Source organism: Ipomoea nil, unplaced genomic scaffold (assembly GCF_001879475.1).
Source record: "Ipomoea nil cultivar Tokyo-kokei standard unplaced genomic scaffold, Asagao_1.1 scaffold3016, whole genome shotgun sequence".
Lineage (NCBI taxonomy): Eukaryota > Viridiplantae > Streptophyta > Magnoliopsida > Solanales > Convolvulaceae > Ipomoea > Ipomoea nil.
This window is the reverse complement of record NW_017619444.1, coordinates 1,416,178-1,423,950: the sequence shown is the minus strand read 5'-3', so window position 1 is coordinate 1,423,950 and position 7,773 is coordinate 1,416,178.

Here is a 7,773-nt window from a genome sequence, read left to right as displayed (position 1 = left end):
CATATTTCTTCGAGAATATATTTGCTTGTAGGTCCAACGAGGAACCAAGTACGTCAAAACGAGCGTTTGATGAAACTATGGACAATGATAGTGGAGAATCGGAGAGAGAACCCGAGCTCGAGCCGAGACGCAGTAAGCGGGCGAGAGTTGGAAAATCATTCAGTCCTGATTTTCTAACTTACTTGCTAGAGTACGATTCGGATACTCTAACTTGTTTATTAGAAAATGAACCTGATTTTCTATCTTGTTTGATAGAAAACGAGCATCGAACGTATGTAGAATCCGTGACTTCTACAGAAGGACCAATGTGGAAAGAGGCTCTAAAAAGTGAAGTGGATTCTATTCTACAGAATCACACTTGGGAACTTGTTGATCTTCCTCCGGGTAGTAAAACCTTAGGATCCAAGTGGGTCTTTAAAAGGAAGATGAGACCGGATGGTTCCATCGAGAAGTATAAGGCTAGGCTTGTAATCAAGGGTTACAGGCAACGCGAGGGCCTCGATTACTTCGACACGTATTCTTCCGTGACGAGAATAAACTCCATAAGGATGATACTTGCCATAGCCGCGCTGCGGAACTTGGAAGTTCATCAAATGGATGTGAAAACCGCTTTCCTAAATGGCGAATTAGATGAGGAAATCTATATGGAACAACCCGAAGGGTTCGTGGTTCCGGGCCAAGAAAGGAAAGTGTGTAAGTTGGTTAAATCGCTCTATGGTTTAAAACAAGCGCCTAAGCAGTGGCACGAAAAGTTTGACCATGCGATGTTAACTAACGGGTTTAAAATAAACGAAAGTGACAAATGTGTCTACGTTAAGGAAACGATAGACGGCTACGTCATCCTTTGTTTATATGTCGATGATATTCTCATCGTTGGTAGCAATGATCGGATGATCAAGTCTACTAAAAACATGTTAAATACGAGATTTGACATGAAGGATATGGGTTTGGCTGATTTAATCCTCGGGATTAGAATCATTAGAAGACCTGATGGTATCGTGTTGAGCCAATCACATTATATTGACAAAATCCTTGAGAAATTTAACAAGGATGATAGTCAAGTGGCTAGGACACCATTTGATACAAATATTCATCTAACCAAGAACCACGGAGAAGGTATTTCACAAGTGGAATATGCTCGGGTTATTGGTAGTCTGATGTATCTTATGAGCTGTACTAGGCCGGATATTGCCTATGCGGTTAGTAAACTCAGTAGATATACGAGTAACCCGGTGCTATGCACTGGAAGGCAATAGTAAAGGTTATGAGATACTTGAGGTATACTCGTGATCTTGGACTGCACTACGGGAGATATCCCGCTGTACTTGAAAGGTATAGCGACGCGAACTGGATATCTGATATTAAGGACTCTAAGTCCACGAGTGGCTACGTGTTTACACTAGCCGGTGCAGCCGTTGCATGGAAATCCTCTAAGAACACTGTGATAGCTAGATCCACGATGGAATATGAGCTGATAGCCTTGGACAAAGGTTGTGAAGAGGCTGAATGGCTACGTCATTTTATAGAGGAAATTCCTAATTAGGAAAGACCGGTACCTCCAATATGTGTTCATTGCGATAGTCAAGCTACAATTGGGAGAGTACAGAGTCAAATGTATAATGGTAAGTCTAGACACGTGCGTCGTAGACATAATACCATTAGACAACTACTCACAACTGGTGTTGTCTCGATTGACTACGTAAAGTCAAAAGACAATATAGCGGATCCGCTTACCAAAGGGTTAGGCAAAGAAGTTGTGGAGAAGTTGACACGAGGAATGGGTCTAATGCCCTTGGACTAAAAAGTTCTATAGTGGATACCCAACCTAGCTGGCACCTAGGTTCAATTGGACAACTAAATTATGGAACGGAGCGCGTCACTGTGGGGCTCCTTACCACTCCTCGTTAAAACAGTGACTCCCGCAAGAGGCTAGCATGTTAATGCTTTAATGATTCTTGAGTATGCAGGATACCCGAGAAAGAATCACCTATGTTAGAGAGAAGTGAGGGTCGCTTCGAAGGAGAATTGTTGGGCACAATTCTTTAGAAACTCTCACAGAACCAGGAACGGTGACCCAAGACCAAAACGGGCACACTCGTGAGAGCAAGAGCATGGTTGGGAGATTCCTGTGTGAGATATGTCACCAGTCGGTTCAAAGACATCGCGTTCTACCGTACAGCCAGTAGAGAAAACATGTCTTTACAAGGGAAGGTTCAAAGGGTATAGTGACTCCCTACCTATCCTATGCAGGGATCGACCGTTTGAACACAGTTGTTTCTGATTTCAAAATACCCCGAAAATCAATTTTCATTCATGTGGGGGATTGTTGGAAAAAATAGCTTAAAATGGCATAAAATGGCATGTTAAGTGGCTATTTTGAGGTACAATTATCAGTGGAGTCCACTTCTGATTTGGGTCGGATCATAGTGGATTCGGATTCTTCGTAGTGAGACGAAGAGATCGATATATTGTACGCTCAAAACGGATAATGGGTGAATGAGATAATGATTCTCAAAGTAGACCCATTTGAGTTGGAAAATGAAGGGAAAAAGTGAGCTTTTGTCCCACATTGGTTTGGAAAGAGGATTTGCCCCCCTTATATACAAGAGCTCTTTTGAAGCTTGTAGAATTGTATAGCATAGAGGCTCTCTCGCGCGGGGGGGTGGGGGGGAGGGGGGTAGCCCGAGCTCGTGTGCGCCGGCACCTGCGGGCACGAATGTCGTCCGGAAATTGGCTAGCCTTGCGGGCTAAGTTATATGCCAAACTTCGGAATAAATTTTCCAACACAAGTCACTGGGTGTGGCCAGGTTTCGGCCTAACTACCAAAGTTTCGGCCACTTGGGCCGAATGGCCGAACATGAAGTCTCGGCCCAAGGCCGAGACTTGGGGCCCAAGGCCGAGACTTGGGACCCGGAAGTTTCGGCCTACACGAACCTGTGCAGTTTTGTGACCGTTGGGTGTTCAATTCTACTGTTACGGAATTAATTTTGAGTTCATTCCAATTTTTAATTTTTGAATTGAAGGCCATGCTAATGGTTGCTGTTACATGAAGGTGGAGGGGTGCCCTTAAGTGCCAATTAAAAGCTATTAAATCCTTCACCCCTATATAAAGAGGAGTTGGGCAGTAGAGTTTTACACACAGAAAAATTGAACACGAAATTAAAGTTCATCTTTTTAGCCTCAAAACCTCTCTGCTTTTACTCTTTCTTTGCCTAATGTGTTCATAGCATTGTCTTGCTCGCCGGATTCCTTGTTTGAGTGCTCAAACATTGAATCACTAGCAAGTTTTATCCTGGAAAGCCTAGGCCACAACGCTCCTATCCCTAGCATCTTTGGGAGGTGGCAAATAAGGTTTTAAGGAAAGAGTGATCACTTAACTCTTGCAAAAACCCAACACCAAACACTAGCTTTTTTCTTCATCTTTTCAGAAAATAATAATCTTATTTTTTGATTATTATTTGTTTTTCCTACCAACGGTCTCTACAATTAGTATGTTCATAATAGACTAAGTAGTATAGAAATATTAGAAAATGTTTATTTTCCTCATTTTAGATAATGATTTAACTAATATTTACGTCATATATTTCCCCTTAACAAATGTTTGAATTAATTATAGAAAAAATATTTTTTATAATTTTGTATTTTTTAAAAATTACTGTGACCTTATTATATATATATATATATATATATATATATATATATATATATATATGTATGTATGTATGTATGTATGTATGTATGTATGTATGTATGTATGTATGTATGTATGTATGTATGTATGTATGTCCGGATTAATCAATATTTAAAGGGAAAATGGCACTTTTTCCCCCTGAGTTATATATATTTATAGCACTTTTTCCCCCTGAATTATTTAAGTAGCTCTTTTTCCCCTTGAAATGTTAAATGGACATATTTACCCTTAAAATAAATATTTAAAATAAATATTTCATTTATTTTTCTTCTCCAACAAATTATTACTATAATTTGATTTAAACCAAACAGATACTATAGCAACCAAACCAAAATATTTCAATTACAATTTATAATCAAAACGCGATATTTAGAGTTTATTAAAATTGCGAACCGGAATGGCCGGTTCATGTTCCGAACTGAATAAATAAAATACATTTATTGTTGAATTTAGACTATTTTAAAATAAAAAATAAAATTTTAAAATAAAGACGGTTCAAAATCGCGAACCAGATTCGAAACCGCCGGTTCACGGTTCATGATCCAGTTTTTTTTATCCTTAAATTTAATAAATTGAAATCCAAATATTGCTATAGTGTCTGGTTCAGTTCTAACCGAACCATGGTAATCGCTACATATACGCAATAATTTGTTGGAGAAGTAAAATAAAATAAAATGTTTACTTTAAGGGTAGAAATGTCAATTTAATATATTAGGGGGAAAAACTACCACTTTTAAAATAATTGAGGGGGCTAATGTGCTTACATAAATAATTGAGGGGAAAAAAGTGCTATAAATATATAACTTAGGGAAAAAAGTGTCATATATTTCCCTTTAACAAATGTTAGAATTAATTTTTGCAAAAAATATTCTTTAATTTTATATGAAAAAAAATAATTCAAATGTGCCCTCATTATATATAGACGGACATAACCGGGTTAATCAAATATTTTGAAAGTAATATATTCAAATATAATTTTGCATATGAAAAAAAATTCAACTGTATTAATAAATCTGAAAAAATATATTAAATGGGAAATTACCCTATAACAAATTTTATATTTATATAAGTTCAGAGGCGGACCCACAGTGGGGGCAATGGGGGCAACTGCCCCCACTCCCCCACCCCATACTATATATATTGTATGTATAGGTCCTTATATAGATAATAAACGTTTATATATTAAATATACCAAGTTTTAAATAGAACTTAATCTAGTTTAGATGGTAAGCCTACTTATTCCTATATATATGGATAGGCCAGGGTTCGAATTGCATTTGAATTCTAATTGTTTCTTCTTTCTTTTTTTTTTTTGGTAACATTGTGACTTCTTCTCTATTTTATTTTTATTTTTACTTTTTAATATTAATAGTGTGATGAGTAATTTATAATGTGTTTTCCATTCGAACTATTTTATCTAATTAATTATGTTTTATACTTTATTTTAAATATTTTTTATTGTGATGTATTTTAAGTTTTCATCTTTTAATTAAGGCTATGTTTCTAAGTGTTTTATTTTTTTATGTTTCAAAATATCTCGTTAATAAAATTCTCACCCCTAGTGAAGAAGATTTCTGGGTCCGCCACTGTATAAGTTATAATTCATGTAATTATTCCATCCATTTTTTTTAGTTTTATGGTTATAAATATTTAAAATTTCTTAGTTTTATATTTATACAAGTTCAAAATTGTTTAGTTTTAAGATATAATATATTAAATTATTCCATATGATTGTTGGACTTTTTTTTTCTAAAAAAAAAAAAAAAATCAGTATTTAAACATGGTTAGTGATATATAGATATCTTTTGGGTTAGTAGTTCACACACAATTAAAAGGTAGCCGAAGGAGTGTGGAATGCCGCAAAAAGAAGAAAACGTAGAGAGATTATCGACAAGCGTATTTGAGTGAGAAGCTGCGCAATAATAATGGATTAGGGTTAGGGATTTGCAGATTTGAGAAGCTTTACAATAGTAATGGGTCTAGGGTTTGTTATTAGGGTTTTTTTTTTTTTTTGTTTTTTGCGCAAATTATGCCGTGCAACCGTGTGCACCATGCATGGTGCACACGATTGCAAAAATTGTGTCGTTTTGATTAAAAATGCGCGTCAGACTTTAAAAAAAAAAAATCAGTTTTGATTGCTGTTAACGGCATTATGTTGTGCATAATTTGAACTATATATCAAGAATTAATGACCTATATATCCAGAATGAATGAAATATATATCTAGAATGAATGAACTATATATCTAGAATGAATGAACTATATATCCAGAATGAATAATGACTTTGATTTTAAGATATGTACTAACTTTAAAAAAAATTAAAAAAAAAAAAAAGAAAAAGATGTGTACTAACTTTTTAATAATTTGTAATTTTGATTAGTATTTTAATAATTGTTTTTAATAATTTATAATTTGATTTGTAATTTTGATTAGTTTTATTTATTATTACTATTTAACTTTTTATAGTCAAAATAAGGATTGATATGAGACCATAACATTTATACTTAAATTTTTCATACCGTGCATCGCATGGGTAAAATACTAGTGAAACTGAAAAACAGAACAATATTGTCAAATGAAACTGAAGTGTAATTAAAATAATACTTCATAGACCACACTACTACATGCACCATGGTTCACAGTAAAATTTATGTACACAATTTAATAAAAACACGATTAAAACGCAATTGAAAATTTTCAATTAATCATTTTTAAATCAAAATATTTCACTTTAACTGATGGTTTTTTTTTTCTTATATGCATCAAACTGATGGTTAAGAATTTTAAAAATATCAGTTAACTGTTAATGTAATTTCAAAGTATGGCTAACTAAATTAACCGATCTGTCAAGGGGATAGGGCGGGAGGAGGGGGCAGCTGTCTCTACTGCTCTCATTGTGGATCCACCCATGTGTGTGTGTGTATATATATATATATTAAATTTTGTATAGTTCATAAATCATTAGACTAGTTTTTTTTTTTTTTTTTCAAAATTTATATATTGACGTAATGAATATTTTATTTTGTGAAAGTTAGTGCAGAAAAATCTTTATATCTCCCCTATATTAATATTTGTGAGTTTCCATTTGCCCGTAAAAACTAAAAAATAACACTTCTATTAATCATTGATCTCAAAACTTGCGGCTTGTTATAAATATTCATCATAAGGGCCATTATTTCTTCAATCTCCTGCATCTTCCCTATTAATGTTATATGTGCTATAGAAGTGAAGGGTTGTATGGATTGTATATATATACATGTTGAAGGATTAATAAGATAGCTTTAGAATTTCCTATATCTTGTGTTCTACTTTCTTCTCTACTCTTACATTCCAATTTGCAATCTTGTTCATACGTACAATTGACACATCGCGTTATCGTACAACAATCCCGGTAGACTGGGCTAACGGAAGGCCAAATTATAACGCGTTATCGACACGTTATGCTTGGTATCTTGTCTTGTGCATTTTATTCTGGAACTATGACTTTGTTTGTGCATAGTGATCATTTATATAGATGCCTTCGAGTATGAATTGGAACCTCAAATCCTTGTTTCTACAAAATGAGTATTTCCCCTTTTGATTTTATTTTATTATCTGTATATGCGTGCTTATGATAAATAGAATGATAATACTTCATGTTCGTTAAATACTTGTGAGTATATGAACCCCTAATCAAGCTATGGTTAAGAATTTGGGTGAATACATGAGTTTGTAAATACAAATTCTCTTTATTTATCCTCTCAATTCATGTATATGAGTTAGGCTCTACATGAACCATGATGCTTTGAAATAGTAAATACATGTGGCCGTTATATGCCAACTTGTATGTATATGTATCCATGTATGTTCTATGACTTTGGATATGGAATGCATAATCGATTCTTATTATGTTTGAATCAGATTGCTATGTTTGTATCAAAATGCTAAGATACACATATGCATATTTATGTAAAAGGTGTTTCTTCATCCATTGTTTGAACATGCATTCAAAATAGTGGTTTTTTTTTTTTCCAATATCGTCACACATTGCTTCGTAAAGTTGCATGAAAATGATGATCTTGTAGATCATGTCTTCCATTGC